At 35.6% G+C, this 23,325-nt stretch overlaps 1 long non-coding RNA gene across 1 annotated transcript in view; it reads left to right on the forward strand.

The window, feature by feature from the left end:
* LOC137048759 (uncharacterized) overlaps positions 1-23,325 on the forward strand; it is a 232,908-nt gene that overhangs the window by 174,987 nt on the left and 34,596 nt on the right. Inside the window, exon 2 of the long non-coding RNA XR_010899513.1 lies at positions 11,131-11,322. This is a non-coding gene — a long non-coding RNA (uncharacterized lncRNA). The remainder of the gene's footprint in view (positions 1-11,130; positions 11,323-23,325) is intronic.

The raw sequence follows: 23,325 nt of genomic DNA on the forward strand, positions 1-23,325 counted from the left end.
AATCACTAAGATAATGATCCAGTTTTAGACTTCTAAGCGTTAGCCTATTTAAATTCAAACAGCGACTTTTTTTCTGGCTAGGCAGACCAACTTTTTAAACTATTTTGACAGATCACTATTTCAAAAGTCTTCTGCATAACTTTGTGGGAAGGGATCCATATCATCCCCCTTTTCTATAAAACACATTCAAACTTAGCATGTCATAAATTCACAAAAATAGTGTATAGCGGCTTTCACACGTTTTCATACATGTATATTTTTAAATGCTGGATTGAATTATAAAGATGTGAATAACATTTCTAAAATATGCAACAAAAACATTGTATGCACTAGCTTGGATTGGATAACTTTTTGCAAGTATACTCTATTACAATTTACAAGAACCTCAGTGACTGCAACTTTAATTTCCATTTTATTTTGCATTAATTTGCCCTAGAAGTGATGTTTTATTTTCTTGAACATATGGGATGGAAACACTGGGTATGTTCCTGTCATTTTAGTTATTTTGTTTTTTAAACTTAAATAAATAACTAAATTCAAGTTTGTTGAAATCTTGAAGCATGTGTTTGTGTGTGTTGGACCAAGATCATCTATTTGTTGGATAAACATTGTGTTTGTATGCGTGTTTGTATGCGTGTCTGTGTGTGTGTGTGTGTGTGTGTGTGTGTGTGTGTGTGTGTGTGTGTGTGTGTGTGTGCGTGTGTGTGTGTGTGTGTGTGTGTGTGTGTGTGTGTGTGTGTGTGTGTGTGTGTGTGTGTGTGTGTGTGTGTGTGTGTGTGCGATTTGCCTTCCTTTAACACAAGCGGATATCAGGCCCAGATGTGGGAGGGTCTGAAATGTAAAATATCACAACACACCTACACTCGCATCGCATTGGTATTTGAGTGCAAATGTGTGTTTACATCTCAGTTTCAAGGATGTCTGCAAATAAACTGAATTTCCCATTTTAATTTATTTGTAAGCCACACACACACACACGAACGCACGCACGCACGCACACACACACACACACACACACACACCGGTGTGTTTGAATTGTGGGGACATTCCATAGGCCTAATGGTTTTTATACTGTACAAACTGTATTTTCTATGCCCCTACACTACCCCTACCCCTAAACTTACCATCCCAGAAAACTGCACATTTGTACTTTTACAAAAAAAAAAAAAAAACCTTCAATATGATTTTTAAGCCTTTTAAAAACTGAGGACATGTCCTCATAAGTCACTCTCTCCTGTAATACATATGTCATACCCTTATCATTATACACATTTGTGTCCTGATATGACACACACACACACACACACAAAGTTTGTTTCCATGTTTATTGGGTAAATTCAATATAATGATATTTATACTGTACAAACTGTATATTCTGCCGCCTAACCCTAATCCTAACCCTAAACATCACACAAAACTTTCTGGATTTTTACATTTTCAAAAACACACACACACACACACACGCACGCACGCACATGTCGCTCGAACACACACACACACACACACACACACACACACACACACACACACACACACACACACACACACACACACACGACATATGGGGACATTCCATAGACGTAATGGTTTTTATACTGAACAAACCGTATTTTCTATACCCCTAACGCTGCCCCTAAACCTACCCATCACAGGAAACATTCTGCATTTTTACTTTCTAAAAAAAAATCATTATGTATGATTTATAAGCATTTTGAAAAGTGAGGAAATGGCCAATGTCCTCCTTGTAATACCTATGTCATACCCATGTCATTATACACATTTGTGTCCTCATATGTCACAAAAACATGCCAACACACACACACACACACACACACACACACACACGCACGCACGCACGCACGCACACACGCACGCACATACACATTCACTGACCCTATTGGACAATCAAGGTAATGGCTAATTTTCACCTGTCCTAAGCATAATCCCACTCACCTGACACTATTCCTTTATCAGTTTATTAAATAAATAAACAAACAAACATCACCATTGTTGATTTTAAGTGCACTTCTAAAAAGTGCATTTAATATAAATTTAAACTACAATACATTTTCGTTTAATTGCGATATACATTCAGTTTGCGCTTATATTCTTCTATATTTTTTGGGTTACACTTTATTTTCGATGGTCCATTTTAGACGTTCTACTAACTATGAATAACTTTACAACTACAGGTCATTCAAGTATTAGTACTGTCTACTAGTTAGTAGACAGTTTTATTAGTATACTGTCTACAGTATAATAGGATACTACTATATCTTGCTAACTCTTTATTTTGATGACATTCTACTGACTTTAAGTAACTTTGCAACTATATGTCTACTTTTTATACTAACCTGAACCCTACCAGTCTACTACAGTCGATTAAAACTATAGTTGACATAGTTACAAAAGTGGACCATTGAAATAAAGTGTTACCATTATTTGTACTTTTTAAAAATAGTCTTGTATAAAATTAATAGATGTATACAGTATGTCCACATCGTGCTATTCAAATGTGTGTATGTGCATTTAATAGTGTGGGAAATGTATCATAGTCAATGCTAGAATTATGTGTGCATGTGTAGGAGAGCATGTTGAAGGCGGCGAAGGAAATGTGTTAAAGGTGCAAAATCTTCTGATCTTTAGTAATTATGAGAGGCAATGAGTTTAATTCATTAACGCAAAATCACCCTCTCTCGTTTATTTCCGCCCCTTTTGTTTCACTATCCTCCGAGACGTCCGCCCATATCTCTCTTTGCCCCTTTTCTCGCTTGTTTTTTTAACATTAAACTGAAACGAGTATGATCATTATCTGTGGCGTAATTGCAAGCTAATTACGAGTAGGAATTCTCACGTGGCTCAAGCGAAGCCTGCGAGTGAGGCACGAGTGTAGATATGCGCAGTTTGCGTGAGTATGTGCGTATCTTTGTCTAGATGAAAGCGAGAATAAAGGCTTGAAAAGATAACAAGTGAATGTAAACACTATAGTTGTGTGTCAGAATGCGGTTTATAATGCTGTGGGTGTATGTCGCATGGGGCTGGCCATCAGTGGTCATTCTGATGGTATCATGGGGTAATAGAATGTTTATTTCGTTTGTCGTGGTGCTGTATGATTATTATATTCATATACAATTGTGCTCTATGTTAAAAGAATGACATAATGCCATTTGGTACTGTCTAAATAAACATGATAATGAATTTGTATTCTCTTGCAAATAAGGGAGACGTATAGACAGGCAGACGTGTGTGTGTGTGTGTGTGTGTGTGTGTGTGTGTGTGTGTGTGTGTGTGTGTGTGTGTGTGTGTGTGTGTGTGTGTGTGTTTGTGAAATATCAGGACTCAAATGTGTATAATGACATGGGTGTGACATGGGTATTACAAGGAGAGGCTGAAATACAAGGACATTACCCATGTCCCCACTTCAAAATGCTTATAAATCATTTTGAGAAAGTAAAAATGCAGAATGTTTTCTGTGATTAGGGGTTGGGGCAGTGTAGGGGGATAAAATATACAGTATAAAAACCATTACATCTACACTGTAAAAAAAAAAAAAAAAATTCAGGTCACCAATTGAACATTTTCTAGTGTTGCTAAAATTTTCAATTGGAGACATTACAGTGTATGGGATGTCTCCACGTTTCACAAAAACAACGTGTGTGTGTGTGTGTGTGTGTGTGTGTGTGTGTGTGTGTGTGTGTGTGTGTGTGTGTGTGTGTGTGTGTGTGTGTGTGTGTGTGTGTGTGTGTGTGTGTGTGTGTGTGTGTGTGTGTGTGTGTGTGTGTGTTTTGTGACATATGAGGACACAAATGTGTATAATGACATGGGTATGACAGGTATTACAAGAAGAGGGTGAAATATGAGGACATTGGCCATGCCCCCACTTTTCAAAATGCTTATAAATCATACAGGATGAATTTTTTTTATAAACTAAAAATGCAGAATGTTTCCTGTGATGGGTAGGTTTAGCGGCAGGGGCAGTGTAGGGGGATAGAAAATACGGTTTGTACAGTAAAGAACTATTACGCCTATGGAATGTCCCCATATGTCACAAAAACAAACGTGTGTGTGTGTGTGTGTGTGTGTGTGAGTGCGTGTGTGTGCGCGTGTGTGTGTGTGTGTGTGTGTGTGTGTGTGCGTGTGCGTGCGCGCACCATATATTGATGCAAAATGCTTAATTGTCATGAAAATAATGTGATAATTAAAAAAAACAAGTTAAAGTAGTTAAATGCAATATATAGGCTTAATTTTCTTCATTTTAGTTTTTGAGTGACATATACTAGATCATATTTTGTACACAGGTTTTGTATGATCTTGATGTGCCCATAGTGTGATATATTTGAGTGAGGTAACTCAGGTTAGTTTGTGTACATGCACTTGTCCCTTTTTTCCACAGTGGGTTGGAAACAGGAGTTTCAGTCGTTTACTTTCCAACTCTATACTTTCTCTTTCTGTTGCTTCCTCCATTCTCTCTCTCTCTCTCTCTCTCTCTCTCTCTCTCTCTCTCTCTCTCTCTCTCTCTCTCTCTCTCTCTCTCTCTCTCTCTCTCTCTGCCGTTCACACCCCTCTTTGTCCTTTTCTCTCTAAATTTCCCCTCGTTGTCTGGAGGCGTGCGTGTCGGGGAGACAGGTCTTTGGTAACGGTTACATAAAAGCCTCGGATTGGCAGCGCCTTTTCGGCATGTGACAGCAGTTATATATCTGACAGGTGCACAGCAGGTGAGGGTCGCCCGTGGAAACAGTGTAACTAGGGGGCGGGCAGGAAGTTCAGGGATGACCACATCTCCTGGCTAGGGGCAGACAGGGCTAAACCACATGTGTTTGAGGATGCGTCTTTTTGTGGGAGGCCCAGACTTGCTTTATGTGCTGGACAGACCTAACCACACCCAGCTCTTCTGCACCGTCTGTGGGCTCAGCTCTGCGTCTGAACCCCCCAGACTCAGTGCGGTGGAACGGTGGTACAACCGACTGCAAGTGCGTATGTGCTTTTATCAGAACCTGCCCTCTTGTAGCAGTTGCAAAAACGCCCACACTCGACTTTTTAACCTGACACCTGCTCCGTTTTTTTTTCTTCCTTTCTGTTGTTATTATATTAAACTGATATCACTAGAAATTGTGTTATTTGTGCTAGGATAGTTCCCGTTCTGGATGCTGACTGGTCAAAATAAAAATCTCCAGCCATACGATCTTTAGATCTATATTTAAGATAAAACATGTCCATCACGGTTTCTTTTTTTTAATTATTGGTTCAATGACAAATAATAATGTCTTTGATAAGTCTATTTTCTTTATGTACTATTTGTATGCATGTTTTTTTTTGTTCAAGAAGAGTTTAAAATTGATGACCCTTAAACACCGTTTAGTGTCAGAAGCAATACAAATTTTCCTTAGATCTTCAATACATGTGAGTGTACAATTCTTAAAGGGTTAGTTCACTCAAAAACAAAAATGTCATTATTTACACATACTCGAAAGACTTTCGTTCATCTTCGGAACACGAATGAAGACATTTTTCATAAAATCTGTACGATTTCTGTCCCTTCATTGACAGCTACAGAACTACCACTTTGACGCTTCACAAAAATGAATCCACACGAATTGAGTCAATTTATGCTTTTATTCACATATAAACATTCATCAACTCACACATCAGTTATGATAAACTTAAACTCAAGCATTTTCGTTCGACGTGCAAGAACCAATGAGGTTCATTCCAGCCGGATCTCACGAAAATGCGTATAAATAGTACAAGTGTGCAATGTCGTGGAATGTATACGCTAAAACTCATATGATACGCACTTTATGGCGTATTATACATACGAACTTGAGTGTTACACAGTTACACAGCACATTTGAGCTTCTGCAGGAACCAATGAGGTTCATTCTCGTGTTATGCAGCACGTTTGAGCTTCTGCAGGAACCAATGAGGTTCATTCTCGTGTTATGCAGCACGTTTGAGCTTCTGTGAGCACCAATGAGGTTCATTCTCGTTGAGCATGTTGGTAGCATTATAGGACTTTATTAGCAAACCTGAACAGACAATATAATTGACAGGCAGAATTTTTATTTGCCAAGGTTTCTAATTGGCTAAACAGGAAAGGAAACAGGAAAGGGCCATGGTTTGTTTGGATTATTTAGACCATTCCAATGATATGTGTATTATTATATATAATATATATATATATGTATATATATATATATATATATATATATATATATATATATATAGAGAGAGAGAGAGAGAGAGAGAGAAATATTACAGCACCCAATAGAAATAATAAATCCTTAATACGGTTTTGAAATGTATGTCTGATTTGTTTGAAAAAATGAAAGGCGCCATCCAGCTCGTCGGGATCAGCTGAGGTTAGGTGTCTTGCTCATGGACACCTCAACACTTGGTCAGGTGGAACCAGGAATTGAACAACCAACCTTCCAGTTTGTAGACAACCTGAACCACTGAGCCACTGCCGCCCCCAAGTATGCACATATGGGGCTTTCAAGTTAAAAGACAACGACATTATGCCATATTCAGACTTTAAACATTCATAGATAGATGTTATCCATAAGATTTTCACCAGATCAGTTTATAGTGTTTTGATCACATATTGGTTTTGTCTTTTTTTTTCTTACAGCCAATTTTGTGTATCATTTCCTGGTGGCAGACATATGATGTGGTAAAAGACTTCCTGAGGCCATATGCGTACGCTTTGTACTGTGAGCGACGTACTTTCCGTGTGTGAGAGATCTTGACAATCTACTACGATTTTGAACCATTCCGATTTTGAACCAATCTGACCTCTCCTCCGATCATCAAAATGTCACCTTCAAAAGAATCGGTGGTGAATTGCGCTGACAGTCCCAGCTGGAAACTTTGAGGCTGCACTGCCTCCCCAAGCTGTGTTTCTTCGTATTGAGGAGAGCATAATTCTTAGAGTGTCTTTTGATTTTTTGGTTTTTGACATGTGAGAATATATAGATGAGGTTATTGCTCATTTGGGGAGACTGAGAGGTCAAATTAGCAGAAAAGTGAATACTGAGAATTCTTTGAATCTTTCATTCTGACTGGCTCAGGTCGACAATGCCAGATCATTCAAATAGAGTGAGAAAGAGAGTCTTTTCATTCCCAGCTTCTTACTTGTTCAAACTGCTATTGTTCTCATGGTTCTATTTTCTATAAACTTAAAAAAAAGATATATTATTTTTCATCAGCTCTTTTCATACCCCTTGCTCCATATAGGTCAGTGAGTATTTTCTTGTTTATTGAAAGCTGGATTGAGCCAGCTGGCAGCATGATAGGGAGATGATTAGTATCAGATTGAGTGTGGAAGATGAATATGAATAAAGTAGAAAGTGCACTGTCCAAGTTTTATAGCTTTCTCTGTGTGGATGTCTAACGTATTTCCAACTTTTATATAATGTATGGTTAGATTCACCATAATTTTCATATTCCGTTCTATAGGTTAGGTTGTGTTCTTTTATGTAGTTAAACGATGCATGCATAATGCATCAAAGATGCATAATTTTATCATCGATCTCATATAAATGTATGGGTGCTTCACAGGTAATAGTGCCATTTATGTCTTAAATTAATTAATTAATTAATTAATTTTTTTATTTATTTTTAATTTTTTTTATTATTATTAAATTTATTAGATTAAAGTCATTCTCAGGTGATGGTTTCATTTGTCCTGAATTTATTTATTTTTATTTTATTTTATTTTTTATTTTTTATTTTTTATTATTATTTTTTATTATTTCGATTAAAGTTATTAGATTAAAGTCATTCTCAGGTGATTTCATCTGTGCCTTATAAATATTTTTTTTTAAATTAAATTAAATGTATTATTTTATTTTATTTTATTTTAAGTTATTAGATAAAAGACATTCTCAGGTAATGATTTAATTTGTGCCTTAATAATATAATTAGATTATTTTATATTCATTTATTTTTATTTAAATTAAAGTTATTTAAAGAGTCATTCTCAGGTGATGGTTTCATTTGTCCTGAATTTTATTTTATTTTATTTTATTTTATTTTATTTTATTTTATTTATTTATTTTTTTTTATTTTTTTTTTTTTTATTTATTGTTTAAATGTTCCTTCTTCAAGCAATGATTTCATAATGTGCTATGATATGAAAACATTTATAAACTTTGATGACCACTTTGAAATTAATTTCTGATTGTTCTGAAGAAATGTCTGTAATTATTATTATAGTTACAACAAATATTTTGTAAAAATATTAAAAACGTTTCAATGTCTAATGCGGAACGTTTAATCACACGATCCTCTCAGGCTCAAGGACTGATGATCATGTACAGTGATATGAATCACAAATGATACCACTTCTGGTGAATTACCCATTGAATTTGCTGCCAAATAAGCGTACAGCTCAGAAGCTTCACCTTCTGCACAATATTTGTGTTTGTATCTTAAAAATGCTTTAAAAATCAGAAAGTATAGGATCATGAACATTTTGTTTCTTTCGGGGCTTCTCAATCTGATAATGTCGATTAAATAATGCTTGTTTGAAATACTTCACACTTATACACCCGCACTTATACACCCGCACACACTCTTGGTGGATTTGCTGCTAATAGCAGCGAGATCTTTCAGGGTTTTGTGCTCAATCGCAGGAAGTCATTGTTGACCTAGTTTAGCGACACTGGTAAGATGGCTCTGCAGGCATCGGCCTTATAACCCACTGTGCATCAGTAATTCTCTGCTTGTGTTATCAATAGGCTTATATAATACATTACTTCATATAGAACAACTAGATCGAACGAAAGTAAAAATCTTCCATTTTAAGCATTTTAACTGATAAAAAATAATACATATATATATATATATATATATATATATATATATATATATATATATATATATATATATATATATATATATATATATATATATATATATATATATAGTTTGTTACAATTAATTGACAAAAAAATCAAGCCCATTAAAAGCAACAAAAAAAAAATCACATTACAAACAAGCACAAACACACACACACACATATCTTCACACAGATACAGTAAAATGTCATGATTTTGGCATCTCAGCAGATCTGGGCAATATGCACATATCAGATGTAGTGCACAGGTTAAAGCCTTCAAAGTACTTTACGGAGACAAGGTGGTCTGATCTGAATCTGAATCTCGAATCTGTAGTCGTAAAAAAAAAAAAAGAAAGAAGTAGAAGATAAAATGATGATTGTCTTCAATGTTACTCACAAAAACACACACATGGGCAAGGGAATATCAGTAGATTTGCCTGCCCTACATGCCACTACTGTCAAAAATAAAAGGTACATTGCTGTCACTGAGGCGGTACCCTAAGGCAGGGGTTTTCAAACTGGGGGTCCGGGGTCCTCCAGAAGGTTCTAAGGGGTCCCCAGAAAAAATTCAGATGATTAAAAGACAAAACAAAAATGGATAAAGTCTACCGAACAATCGAACTGTTTTCTTTCTAAACGTTTCTCTCCTTGTTTGCCATATACATACTTTTCAGAAATGTACATGTTTGCTTGGTAATTTTCTAGTGAGTTTTTCTCACTATAGTCGCCTTTATCTTGCTCACTGAGTTTGTAGAGCTGTATTCATAATGCGCTACATAGCTGCTTACATACATTTATTGTAAAAGTTGCTTATGCTAGCAATTTTTTATTGAACATGTTCTTCTTCAGGTTTATACGTCCAACATTAAGTATAGCCGATTTAATTTTGGAAACAATGTTCTATTAAAAATGTCACACTTACTATTTATCTAACAGTTTACATGTTTTTTTCATTCATAAAACAAATATATAGATGGATTTAAGGGGGTCCCTCATAAAGGTTCATCATATTTGGGGGTCCTTGGCATCATAAAGTTTGAAAACCGGAAAAGGTACAAAACCGAAAAAGTTACTAATATGTACCTTTAAGGTACTAATACGCACTCTTAAAGTACTAATATGTACCTTTAAGGTACTAATACGCACTCTTAAAGTACTAATATGTACCTTTAAGGTACAAATACACACTCTTAAAGTACTAATATGTACATTTAAGGTACTAATACACACTCTTAAAGTACTAGGTACTAGTACGCACTCTTAAAGTACTAATATGTACCTTTAAGGTACCAATACACACTCTTAAAGTACTAATATGTACATTTAAGGTACTAATACACACTCTTAAAGTACTAGGTACTAGTACGCACTCTTAAAGTACTAATATGTACCTTTAAGGTACTAATACGCACTCTTAAAGTACTAATATGTACCTTTAAGGTACTAATACACACTCTTAAAGTACTAATATGTACATTTAAGGTACTAATACACACTCTTAAAGTACTAGGTACTAGTACGCACTCTTAAAGTACTAATATGTACCTTTAAGGTACTAATACACACTCTTAAAGTACTAATATGTACCTTTAAGGTACTAATACACACTCTTAAAGTACTAATATGTACCTTTAAGGTACTAATACACACTCTTAAAGTACTAATATGTACCTTTAAGGTACTAATACACACTCTTAAAAAACTAATATGTAACTTTAAGGTACTAATACGCACTCTTAAAGTACTAACATGTACCTTTTAAGGTATTAATATGTACCTATATACCATTTAGGCATGAGTAAGGTACAAAGATGTACCTTTTCACTTTTGTACCTTAGGGTTCTGCCCCAGTGACAGCACAGTGAGAGTGTACATACATTTCTGAATAATAAAAAAGCACAATAAGTCCTGCATGCTTAAAGGAAATGTTCACCCGTTACTTCAAAGCAATTTGTAATTATTAAGTCCTCTTTTTATGTAACATTTATGTGTGATGTTGATGCTGCGCACATATCTGATTGTTGAAAATGTAACATCTAAAACTCTAAAAGGACAGAAATAATGACTCTAATAATACCCCAGTTTTAACAGAAGAATGAATGCATGCGATTGTATACAATTTTAAGATTCATATTTATGCTTTAAATCCTCTAAAGATTGGCCCTATTGACAGATTTTTGCCGCTTTTTTTGTGGTAAGCAACATAATGACAAATGCTTGCGGGTGTGGTTATTATATGGAAAAAGGGCTGCTTGGTTATTCATCAGAAATTCTCTTTTTGCGTTTCACAGCATACGGGTTTGGAACGACACAAGGGCGAGTAGACGATGCTATCCTTTTCATTTGGTGATTTCCAAATGTCTGCTGGCGTTTGGTGTGTGAGGTGGTCACCTTACCCCACCCTGACCCTCTCCTCTCCTCTCTGAAGGCCTGTCAGTCAGAGGAGGATCTCAGGTGTGCGCCGGTGTCGCCGTATCCCACAGGTGAGATGAATATCACCGCTTTCTCCAGTCAGGCATTGCGACTGACCCCAGCGCTCAGTGATCCCCCCACACAACACACACACACACACACACACACACACACACGAAGTCGCTATCAGGGTACGTGTAAAGATGCTTCACCCCCTCCCCGCCCTACCGGGCCGCTCTCCTCGCTGCTCTTTGTCCCCGTAAATGAGCGAGAGAAACTTGAGAAACTTCTATCCGTCCTCTCTGCTCTTTCTTTTCTCTCCAAGGCAGAATCTGTCCCTCTATCAGGATCTGTTTTCTATTGACCTTTTAATTCACTTTTATTCTCCTGCCCTGTTATTTAAAGCCTTTCAGCTTCAGGATTAGAAGGTTTCAGCATTTCTTTCTCAGTTTCTAATTTGACATTTAGTCAAGACTTGTGAAGTGTACACTATATATATATATATATATATATATATATATATATATATATATATATATATATATTTATATGTGTGTGTATGTGTGTGTATGTATATAAACAAGTATATATGCAATTATATACATCCATACTTAAACCCTGTGCATGGATTATCTTTATGTTGGGCCCTTACAATGTTACATTAGTGTAACATAACAATGCTGTAATCTCAAAATTAACCCTAAAAAACACCTTTTTGCCAGCTGTTATTGCAAAAACAAATTGTTCAAAAAAAGTACACATTTACTTTACATATTTACTGCTACAGTGTGCACATCTATCAGAAAGCACTGGACATATCTTGCAGTAAGTCATATTTTGCATCTGATGTCTCTAAGACCACAAAGGGAAGTCATGTATAGTTTTTTTTTTCATGTATCAAATGGACATTTAGTGTATAATCGGCTATATTAAAGTTATTTAAAAGCATGTTAGTGAGTCAAATACTAACGATGCTATTTCTTAAATGTTGCAATAACAGTGACTTACATTTTTTTGCACATTTTTGTCTTCCTTTCGAGTTCCTTTGCAATATACACGCAGCGTGATTAAGTATAAATATTTTATAGTATCTCAAATAATGCGATGGCATAAAATCTGCGTGCATAATAATATGCAATGATTTCTTTTTTTTTTACCATGTCACACGGTAAAAAAAATATAGTTGGTTTAACTCAAAAAGTAAGTAACCTGGTTTCCTTAAAATGTTGAGTTTATTGAAATAAAACATTTGAGTTGATACAATGAAGGAAATTGGTTTAATAAATAGAAACTCAAAATATTATTGTATCTGAACCACATAAAAAATTTGATAAAACATGAAAATAGCACCATTTGAGTTATCACAAATAAAACACACAATTACCCAATATGCTTACAAAATCTTTTAATAATATTTCAATTAAGTGTGTTGATTCTCAAAAATGTTCATTGTATTAACTCAAATTTTTAATTTCAATGAACTTAAAATTATAAGGCAACCAGGTAACTTATTTTTTAAATAATTTGTTACAGTGCAGGACTAAAGTATTGTATGAGAGATGCCTACATTAATTTCATATATTACACTTTAAAAAAAGTACCATTCTGTATTTATTTTAGTCCATTTTTTACAGTTTTTTTGGATCATCTCATAAGCCCGAGTTGAGTTAAATTTTTATTTTAACAATCAATATACCTGCAACAGCTATCTGACAGGATCTCAGCCACTGTTTATATCTGTCATGTGTGGAAGCCCACTCTAACCATACTCTCTATGAAAGTCATTACAGTCTCATGCAGATCAGCTCCGCTGCACTCACCAAACGCTTCTCAGAAAACTGACAGCAAATCGACCCCCTCCTGTAATCGTTAACTCCGTTTAAACCATTCATTTAAATCATTTTTTGTACATATGTTTGTTAATTTCCCATAGGTAAATCAAGCGATCCCTGTTAAACAACTTTCACACAAGCCTGCCATCTATTAAAACGAACCAAAAACTTTCTTACGCTCTTGAAGAAAGAAGAAAAGTAATAGAATGACCTTGACAAGACACTTATCTTTACACTATAATTCATCAATATATATATATATATATATATATATATATATATATATATATATATATATATATATATATATATATATATATATATAGATGAATTTTAGTGTAAAAAAAATGTTTTTTTTTTAATTTGCAGTATTTCACATTTCTATATAAACTTCCACACCCTTCCTGTTAATGTAGCAATTTGCTGCAGATTGTCTGATACAGTCTAATGCACACACACACACACACAGACATGTACTCACACAAGGGTTTCAATAGATGGAAAATAGTGTGATAATGATCAGAAGAGCTTTTGGGGTAGCGATGCGAGATATGATATGTGGTCAGGCCTTTCTCAGGGCTCTTTTGCTCACATGCAGCAAAACAATGACACGAATGTCAGAAGTTAACCCTAGTCTCACGGCAAGCTTATTAAACAGCTAATGATATTCTATTCAATTTGTAAAAGTGTGAGAACCTACAAGAATCTGGCGCACTAAATGAAAGGTTCGCCATTAAAGATGACTCAGCTCAGCTCTAATAACTGAAAAATCACCTGTTGTAGGTTGACAAGCAGAATGTTTTATCGTCGTAGGTAGGCCGTACCCACACGGAACACTTTGCCCAAGCGCTTTGCCAAGCAAGCAGCACGTTTTTTTTGTTTTTTTGTTGGGGCGACGTAACCTGTATATTACGCACCGGTGCAATCCAACGGATACGGTAAATGTTTGGTTTAAAATTCCGGAAACATCCCACGTATGCAAGCGTGTGTGAATGTGTACATGTTTTTGATAGGTGGTTCTGTGTCTAGGCCGACCCTGTTTAATTAATGGGTAAGAATCCCTGTCGTTTTAGCAGTAGCTCGTTAAAAGAGCATTCACCCCTCTGAAAGACAAGTCTGATTAATCCCGACTAATCCGTAGGATGACAATATCACCCCCACCCCCGTTTCTCCTCTCTTTCTCTCCAACTCTCTTTCCTTCCATTTGTCATTAGTGACAAATATAATGATTGCTTTTATTATAGCCATTTTAATCCTAGTCCCAACAAAATCCACTCAACGACATTCTACTACAGTATATTGTGTGCATATGTAGTTCAGTTTCCCATATCGCATGCTGATATTTTTTTTCTTAAATAGTCACATAATGATACAAGTATTGGTAACAAATAAAATGGCTGCTTTCGAGGGGTGTAAGAATACATGAATACACAAAATGAAAATTACTACATTAAACAACTGTCAATAATGTTTAATATATTGTATAATAATAATGCAATGGGAAAATATTTGAGGGATAATGTTAAATGTCTTATCTAGTCAGTGACAGAGTGCAAGCATATTTGTCTAAAATAATTTAGTATTTTCAGCTTGTGAATATATATATATATATATATATATATATATATATATATATATATATATATATATATATATATATATATATATATATATATATATATATATATATATATATATATATATATATATATATATATATATATATATTCACAAGCTGATGCACTAGCATTGCTAGGTGCAATAATGCACTAGCACAAAAATATGCACCCCATGTCTTTGATATATATATATATCAAAGACATGGGGTGCATATTTTGGTGCTAGTGCATTATTTATTATTAAAATAATTTGATAAATTCATGACATATATCACTTTATTCCATAAGTCTATTTAGTCTGACTCGTTTAGTCAAACCCCAAAAATGCCAGGTGGTGCAACTTTCGGAAAACAATTTAAAATTGTGTCTTAATAATAAAATAAAAAAAGCAAAATAAATTTTGAACTTATTTTGACTTAAAAACTTAAACTTACTGAGTACTTTAAGAGTCATTTTAAAGCTCTTGAGATAATTGAACAACTTTTGTCCAGCAATTTATGTATTTTCCAAAAACGTCGCGCAACTGCAAACACGGCTCTTTTATTATTAATCGACAACGTAATTATAGTAAACATGATAATGCATTATCCTGAGGAGCCCTGATGCTGAAAAGGTTTGTAGGTTGGGTCACTTTCCATGTCAGATGGTGCAACCACAGTATATATATACATACAAATCTAAAATAAAAAACTAATTTAAAAACATTAAAATGTTATTTAAAGCTGCAGTCCGTAACTTTTTGCGCTCTAGTGGTAATAAACAGAACTGCATGCATCTTGCGGAAGAACATTGCAGCCGGAGCTACTTCTCTCTGTTTATGTCTATGACGGATCAGGCAGAGACTGTGCTCCTCCGCAGCGGTACCTACCAGTCTGGCCTGAAATAGTCCCAATATAAACCCTTATTATAAGTGTACCATAAGGATTCAGGGTGAGACAAAAACACGGTTTGGAAAATGGATTCATGTTGTACATTCTCATTATATAATTTTTGTACATTTTGAACACAAAAAAAGTTTGTGTTACGGACAGCAGCTTTAACAACTGAAGCTTATATATATATATATTTTCGAGATCATCTAAATGCATTAATGGCTTTAGCACATTAGTGTTACGAGCTTCAGTCATTTATTTGCGATATGTTATACATATATATGTATATGTTTTGCATGTAATTTAGAGTATGTACCTGCTTGAGTTTCTCATCGCTTTCTAACTTAAATGAAAATGCAACATTTGCAACCTAAATTTAAATGGACAAAGAAACAATCAATGTAATGCTCACACTTTTTAGTGAAATGTATTCTTTGAAGATTCGCTTGGAAGGGCAGGTTGTTGAAGTGTGCCACAACGGAAAATGCTCTACCCGTGTCTTCAAACAGACTTTAGTACGCTGGCAGATTCAACTGATGTGCAGTTTCCTTTTAAACTTTCTTTTACAAAGTACGCTACAAAACGTAAAGCATATAATGTGGTTGTTGTGTCTGAGTTCACAGGGGGGGAAAAAATGCTTTACTTACCTTACGACAAATCTTTTTTTGGACATGAGAGGTTTGTTATCTACAAATACATTTTGTTTCCTGTGCACCTAAATAGAATGGCTGGCAGTGTGTGATTTTTGTTGATTCTGCTTGTTTTCTTTGTGTTTTGATGATAAATTAAGCGAATAGAGATGTTCAGGTTAAGCTTTTTTTTTCATGCTGGATAGTCAATCAAAATTCATTCTCAGTATGACTCTTGAAGTGACGCTTTTGGCTGAAGTTCTAATGAAATTAATTACTGACGAGAGGTGTTTCTGAGTATGCATGAGACATACTGTACCATAAGAAATGCTTCCTGTTTCACAAAACCTGAGATTTTGACAGCTCGCCCTTTCCATTAGACATTGAAATATATGTACTTTTTGTGAGGTTGCACTTAACCGCACACTTTTCTTTCTCAGACTGACTGAACTCTTTTTATGACACGCCTTTCAATTAGATTTTTTATTACTTTATTTCTATTATTAAATAATATGCTGCCGAACATCCCTAATCACTCGATTATAATGAAACCACAGTAAATTATTCATTAGACCAGGCCTTATCTCGCACTTGTTGAAACTGATACCAGATACAATTTTTCTGAAATTTACAGTTGGACAAATATCTGTTATGAAATGTTTAACCTACACGTTGAGAACCTACACTGAGTTCTTGGAGTAGGGAAACTGCATTGCGTTTGTTCTCGAACTGTTAAGTTACCCACCAATTTATTATCGTTATTATTCATTTGGTTGATTGATTGATTGATTTAAGAAATGGCTAATTGCGCATAACCGACATGAATAGGTTACAATAATGTGTGCATTATACTTAAAAGGATCCTGAATAATGGTTCAACTCATTTTGTATAGCTTAACTTTATTAAAGAGCATCTGCACAGTTTGCACACAGTGGTGTAGACGGCCTGCTTGGCTTGCTTTACCTCCACAGATATTGAAAGCAGACGTGTGTGTGTGAGATCTTATCTGTGGACTATAAACATATTTTCAGGGGTTTGTGGCAAATAAAGCGATGGGCAAAATTCCAGCTTGTGTGTGTGTGTGTGTGTGTGTGGTGGTGGTGGTGGGGGGGGGGACCATTTTTTTTCCTCATTTTGAAAAATCTTATAAATCATACTGTGATGTTTTTTGAAAATGTAAAAATGCACAATGTTTCCTGTGATGGATGGGTTTTGGGGTAGGTGCAGTGTAGGGGAATAAAATATACAGTTTATACAGCATAAAAACCATTATGCTTATGGAAAGTCCCCATAAAACATGGAAACATAACGTTTGTGTGTGTGTGTGTGTGTGTGTGTGTGTGTGTGTGTGTGTGTGTGTGTGTGTGTGTGTGTGTGTGTGTGTGTGTGTGTGTGTGTGTGTGTGTGTGTGTCCTTGTTTATATTACATTGTGGGGACCAAATGTCCCAATAAGGATAGTAAAACCTGAGATCACCTACATTGTGGGAACCAGCCATTGGTCCCCACTTTTCAAAATGCTTATAAATCATACAGGATGAGTTTTTTTTAGAAAGTAAAAATGCAGAATGTTTCCTGTGATGGGTAGGTTTAGGGGGCAGGGGCAGTGTAAGGGGATAGAATGTACTGTTTGTACGGTATAAAAAAAATTACGCATATGGAATGACCCCACAAAGATAGTGAACCAGGTGTGTGTGTGTGTGTGTGTGTGTGTGTGTGTGTGTGTGTGTGTGTGTGTGTGTGTGTGTGTGTGTGTGTGTGTGTGTGTGTGTGTGTGTGTGTGTGTGTGTGTGTGTGTGTGTGTGTGTGTGTTTGTGTGTGAGTGTGTGTGTGTGTGTGTGTGTGTGTGTGTGTGTGTGTGTGTGTGTGTGTTAATTTGTCTATTCGCTCACTAAACACTTTCCCCCCAGTTGCCTGAATAAGACTTTGGTTACGATTTATTTTCGATGGTCCATTTTAGACTTTCTGCTAACTATAAGTAACTTTGCAACTACATCTCAACTAACTTTCATTAGAGTATTAAAGTATTAGTACCCTGTCTGCTTAATATCTGTAATACTTCATTTGGATTCTCCCCAACATCACTATAAGTAACCTTTCAAGTACATGTCAACTTATTCTACTAACCTTAACACACAACCCTAACCTAACAGTGTACTAATACTCTAATGAGAGTTAGTTGACATGTAATTGCAAAGTTAGTAGAATGTCTAAAGTGGGCCATTGAAATAAAATTGAACAAGAATTACTTATGTCTAATAATTAATGTGCCCTCCTTGAAAAGTAACACAGCACATTAATGGATGAAATAAAATACAATTTTAAATAAAATAATAACTTAAAATAATTTGGAAATTTCAGCAGTTCTTCTCTTGCTTGCTTCCTAGTATAGTTGTCTAATAACCCTGGCATTATATATAATGAATATTGCTGGCTCTTTAATTTGATTCTTTAAAATTTGGTTTCCTCATGTTATAAATGTTCTTACCACGGTAATAACAGTAACTTACGCATAACTAACCCGAAACCAAACCCTAATCCTATAACCTATAAGTACATATTGTTACTTATAATATATATATAAACAACATTTGCAACAATGACACCTTAAAATAAAGTGTAACCTATAATTCTATTTAAAAATTTAAACACAATAAGTAAATAGAAGAAAACAAATCTGTAACACCATGACACCTTTGTCAGTCAAGAAAGTGTCAATAAAGTATTGCTTTGCTTCTGTGAGAAACGGCTCAGCTTTCGTGACTTTGGTTAGCACCACAAAGCTGCACACATAGCAAAACATCGGGCCGCAGCGAATCACACTCACACACACACTTTCAGAGCTAGTGTCCTTTCTCAACCACATCAAGGGTCCACCTCACTAGCTGACCTTAAAGGACAATGTCTGCAACTGTCTAAAGATTTGTCCACCTTGAGATAAACACCCTCTCTCTCCTATTTCTCTCTCTCTGTCTTTCTCTCTCTATCTTCAATATCTGATTATCTTTGTTCTTTTATTAGCCAGGCGAGTGAGAATGGCTCGAGCTACTTGTCGCCATGGGCACTCTGATTATATCTTTGCTGTGTGGCTTTAATAACGACAAGAGAATTCATGTTATTTTCCGCTCAGATATGGCCCCACATGATGTACTCGTGTCCTCTTCATATGTGGTCTTCCCAGGCAGCCTGTGACTTTAGAGACAAAGGACACGCGTTATTAAAACAATCCCAAGGCATCTAGAGATGGACACCTTGAAACGTATGGAACCATCAGATAATCGTCAGATCTTGTCTGCATCCCCCCGACGTACCAGTGGGCCATCTGGATGTTAGAACAAAACAAATCCCAGGAAAGAAAACCGAGATCTAAAAATGTATCGATTTATTGGTCTATTTATTTTGTTCATTTTTATATAACATTATATAAGGAGAGCTTGGATTTTGTTGCTTTGCAGATTTGTTTTCAAATCAGCGTTTATGTATTGAATTATTTGTTTGCCCGTTTTATGCCACTTATAGCTTGGATTTTATGCAGATTTTTAATAGATTTCAACTGTACAAGATGAAATTGGCATGGATAACAAATATTAATGAAATAATGGAATATTACTGTTCAATTAATAAAACGCATGTGTGCGTGACAAGCTTAACTGTACATCTTCTCTAAGAAAATATACTATTTTTGTCCGTTCTCACAGATTTTTTAAGGATTATTTAGTGCATGGAACAATATATACATAAATATTTTGATACATATATTTATGCACACACTCATACACAAACATATACATTCATTAGTGCCATCTAGTGCTCAGTGGCTCCCTAATATTCAGTACCATACATAAAGCTTCCCTCCAGATAGAACTAAACAGTTTGAAACAGGTGTTGAAGAGTCCTTTTCAGCTCCAAAAGCATTAACTAATTCCTGAAAGCTTTTATGGATGTTAAGACGGGGCCGCCAAATCGGAATCAGGGTGAATTTAGTATCTTGATTCATAAATTTCAGTTTGTGAAAGAGGAACATTGTGTAGGTGTGTTGTGGAAATCGTACCATTCTCACTTTTTGGGTGATACAACCTGTGTTTGTGCATGTGGTTATTTGTGATGCAGCGCTGGCATTTAGTAAGGATAAAAATGAATCATGTCACTCAATACCAAGAACGGAGCTAAATGAAATATTGAAAAACATTCTTGGAGCTCAGTTAAGTCGACGTGTTTTTCTGTAACGTGGGGGAGGAAAAGTCAAAGTGAAACCGTCATCAAACAGGACAATCAGCGAGTCATTCTGATCTACCGCTTCACTTCCTCTGAGTGTGTGTGTGTGTGTGTGTGTGTGTGTGTGTGTGTGTGTGTGTGTGTGTGTGTGTGTGTGTGTGTGTGTGTGTGTGTGTGTGTATGGGTGCCCTTGTTTATATTACATTGTGGGGACCAAATGTCACCATAAGGATAGAAAATCCTAAAATCACCTACATTGTGGGGACCAGCCAGTGGTCCCCACTTTTCAAAATGCTTATAAATCATACAGGATGAGTTTTTTTAGAAAGTAAAAATGCAGAATGTTTCCTGTGATGGGTAGGTTTAGGACCAGGGGCAGTGAAGGGGATAGAAAATACGGTTTGTACGTTATAAAAACCATTACGTCTATGGAGAGTCCCCACAAAGAACCAGGTGTGTGCGTGCGTGTGTGTGTGTGTGTGTGTGTGTGTGTGTGTGTGTGTGTGTGTGTGTGTGTGTGTGTGTGTGTATGTGTGTGTCGTAGTCAGAAAAATATCAAGGCATGTAACGGCACATGGAACAAATATGGTACACTTTAGTGTCCCATACAATTTTTTTAAGTATTAGAGGCACAAATCTGTCCCTCAAGGTCTCAACATTCTCAACGTTTCTAAAAATGTATAGAGTTGATAATCAATTAAAGGTAGTAAAAATTTTGTTTTTTGATATTACTATTTTTTATATTTAAATAGTAAACACATTTTTTAGTTCACAATTGAATCTAAATTATATTTAAAAAAAAACATAATATTTGGCAATGTCCCACTTTTTTAGTGCATTTTTCCCCCATGACCAAAATGATCATTCCTTTAAATCATGCCTAATTCTAACTACATCTTATTCATTTTTACAATTTAGGTTGTAATTGTAATTGTAAATGTAATTTATCATTTAATCAGCTTAAACTCTGCCTCTTCCTTGCAATTAAACTCCATCGAATCAACAATTGAGGGATGGACCCAAGTCCCCGCTCATTTATTATTTTCCGATAATCCGTTTCACTTGGATGTACACCACAATAAAGACGACTAAATGTTGTTTAATTTTAAATGGTTACACGCTTTAAATTACATGGGGCCCTGTCTGCATGGCGGGAAGAAAAGTAAATAATCTCATTCTGTCTTAGTGCAAATTGTAGCGTGAACTGCATTGTTTAAACCGTTCAACCCGGTCCCGGAAGTATTGTAAGACAAAAATGATTAAACATATAGTTTTCCTTCATTTATCAACAATATCAGTTTTTCAATAACTCCAAACCGACATTTGTTTCCAAAATAACTAGCCCAAAAGATGTATTTAGATGTACATTTTGTTAACAGGGTTGAAACTATTCCAATGACTCAGCAATAAAAAAGCCAAACTTTACCCGTATTTTCTCAAGTTTATATAAAATTCAACTTTATTTTAAGATTATGCCCCCCTTTTAAATATCAATAGATCTGCTCTTTGATTCCCACAGCAGTGGTGTAAAGTAAATATAGTTAATTACTGTAATTACGTATTTTTTGGCTACTTTGGAGTTTACTATCAATTTGTAACATCTATAATTAGCAACATTTTTAAATAACTATGTACTCTTTACTCCAATAAATTTGTAATAAGTGATGCAATTACACATTGAGTGCTTCGTAAAACTCAGATTGATGTTTCCTTGTTCCTCCGTCCTCCATACCGTGACCTGGAAACCGATCAAAGTCAGCCATCTTGAAGGGCATCTTAGTTCTCTAGTTGCACTGCGAGGAGGTGAGGGATGGGGAGTCATGAACGAGGATACACGGGTGTATCCTTCCCTCGCATCAGGTGGAGCTTAGGTGGAGCAAAGATATAAGAAAAGGAAGTATGATAAGGAAACGAGGATGCACAAATAAGATATGAGAAGACGTTTTGCCTGGCACCTAACTTTTTCTGCAGCAGTTTATTTCTACTACAAAGGAAGTGATTTCGCCATCTACAGGGCATCGTTGGTACTATATCTTGTGTTTTGCCCTTAGACCGTGTCTACACTGGACAAGAGTGGCGCGATGCGTCACTACACTCTTAGAAGAAAAGGTTCTATCGGCTCTACGTATTTGGAACTCTTAAAAGGTTATATATAGAAGTATAGTTGAGTATACTTCAAACACCCTTTTATGCTAAAAGGGTTCTATAATGACAAGAAAGAACCCTTTTGGCACTTATAAAAGGTTCTATATAGAACATTGCGCAAAAAAGCAAAAACTCTCTTAATTTTGAGTTATTTTTTCCCAAAACAAGTCAATTACTTTTGCTTGTCTAGTAAATACTTCTTGTTTTAAGAATGTTTAGATGTTTGGACTAGAAACAAAACAAAAATAGTAAGTAAGAATTTTTTTTTTGCAGTGAACCTTTTAGGGGTTCCAACTACGTAGTGCCGATAGAACCTTTTCTTCTAAGAGTCTAACATGAAGGAAGGCGTAGGTGCATGTCGCTTTTTTCTAGCGGTTGCGGTGCAGTGCGTGCCGATGCATCAACGATCGCATACTGTGTAGGCACAGAACTCAACGAAACTTGTAAACATAGCTAATTTAAACATGTGTGCATTAGCTGGTAGTTGTGTATCGCAGGTAGCCTGTCTCCGCCCTCCGACGTACTTCCGCTCAATTTTCATTTTCCTTTAGTACGTTGTCTCGATTTGCACTGGTTTTCTCCGGCCAAATTTCAACCGGTCCAATCAGCGAAAAGAGGGAGTGGCTTAGAACGTTGACATTGATGACATGCGCTAGTTTGAGTTAGTAATGGCGGCGGCAAAAGATGCAAGCAAAGCCATTTGATTTTTTGTGGCAACGCTGCCAAATATCCAGAAGTTAAAGCCAGAGCAAGAACAATCTTT

Source organism: Pseudorasbora parva, chromosome 20 (assembly GCF_024679245.1).
Source record: "Pseudorasbora parva isolate DD20220531a chromosome 20, ASM2467924v1, whole genome shotgun sequence".
Classification (NCBI taxonomy): domain Eukaryota; kingdom Metazoa; phylum Chordata; class Actinopteri; order Cypriniformes; family Gobionidae; genus Pseudorasbora; species Pseudorasbora parva.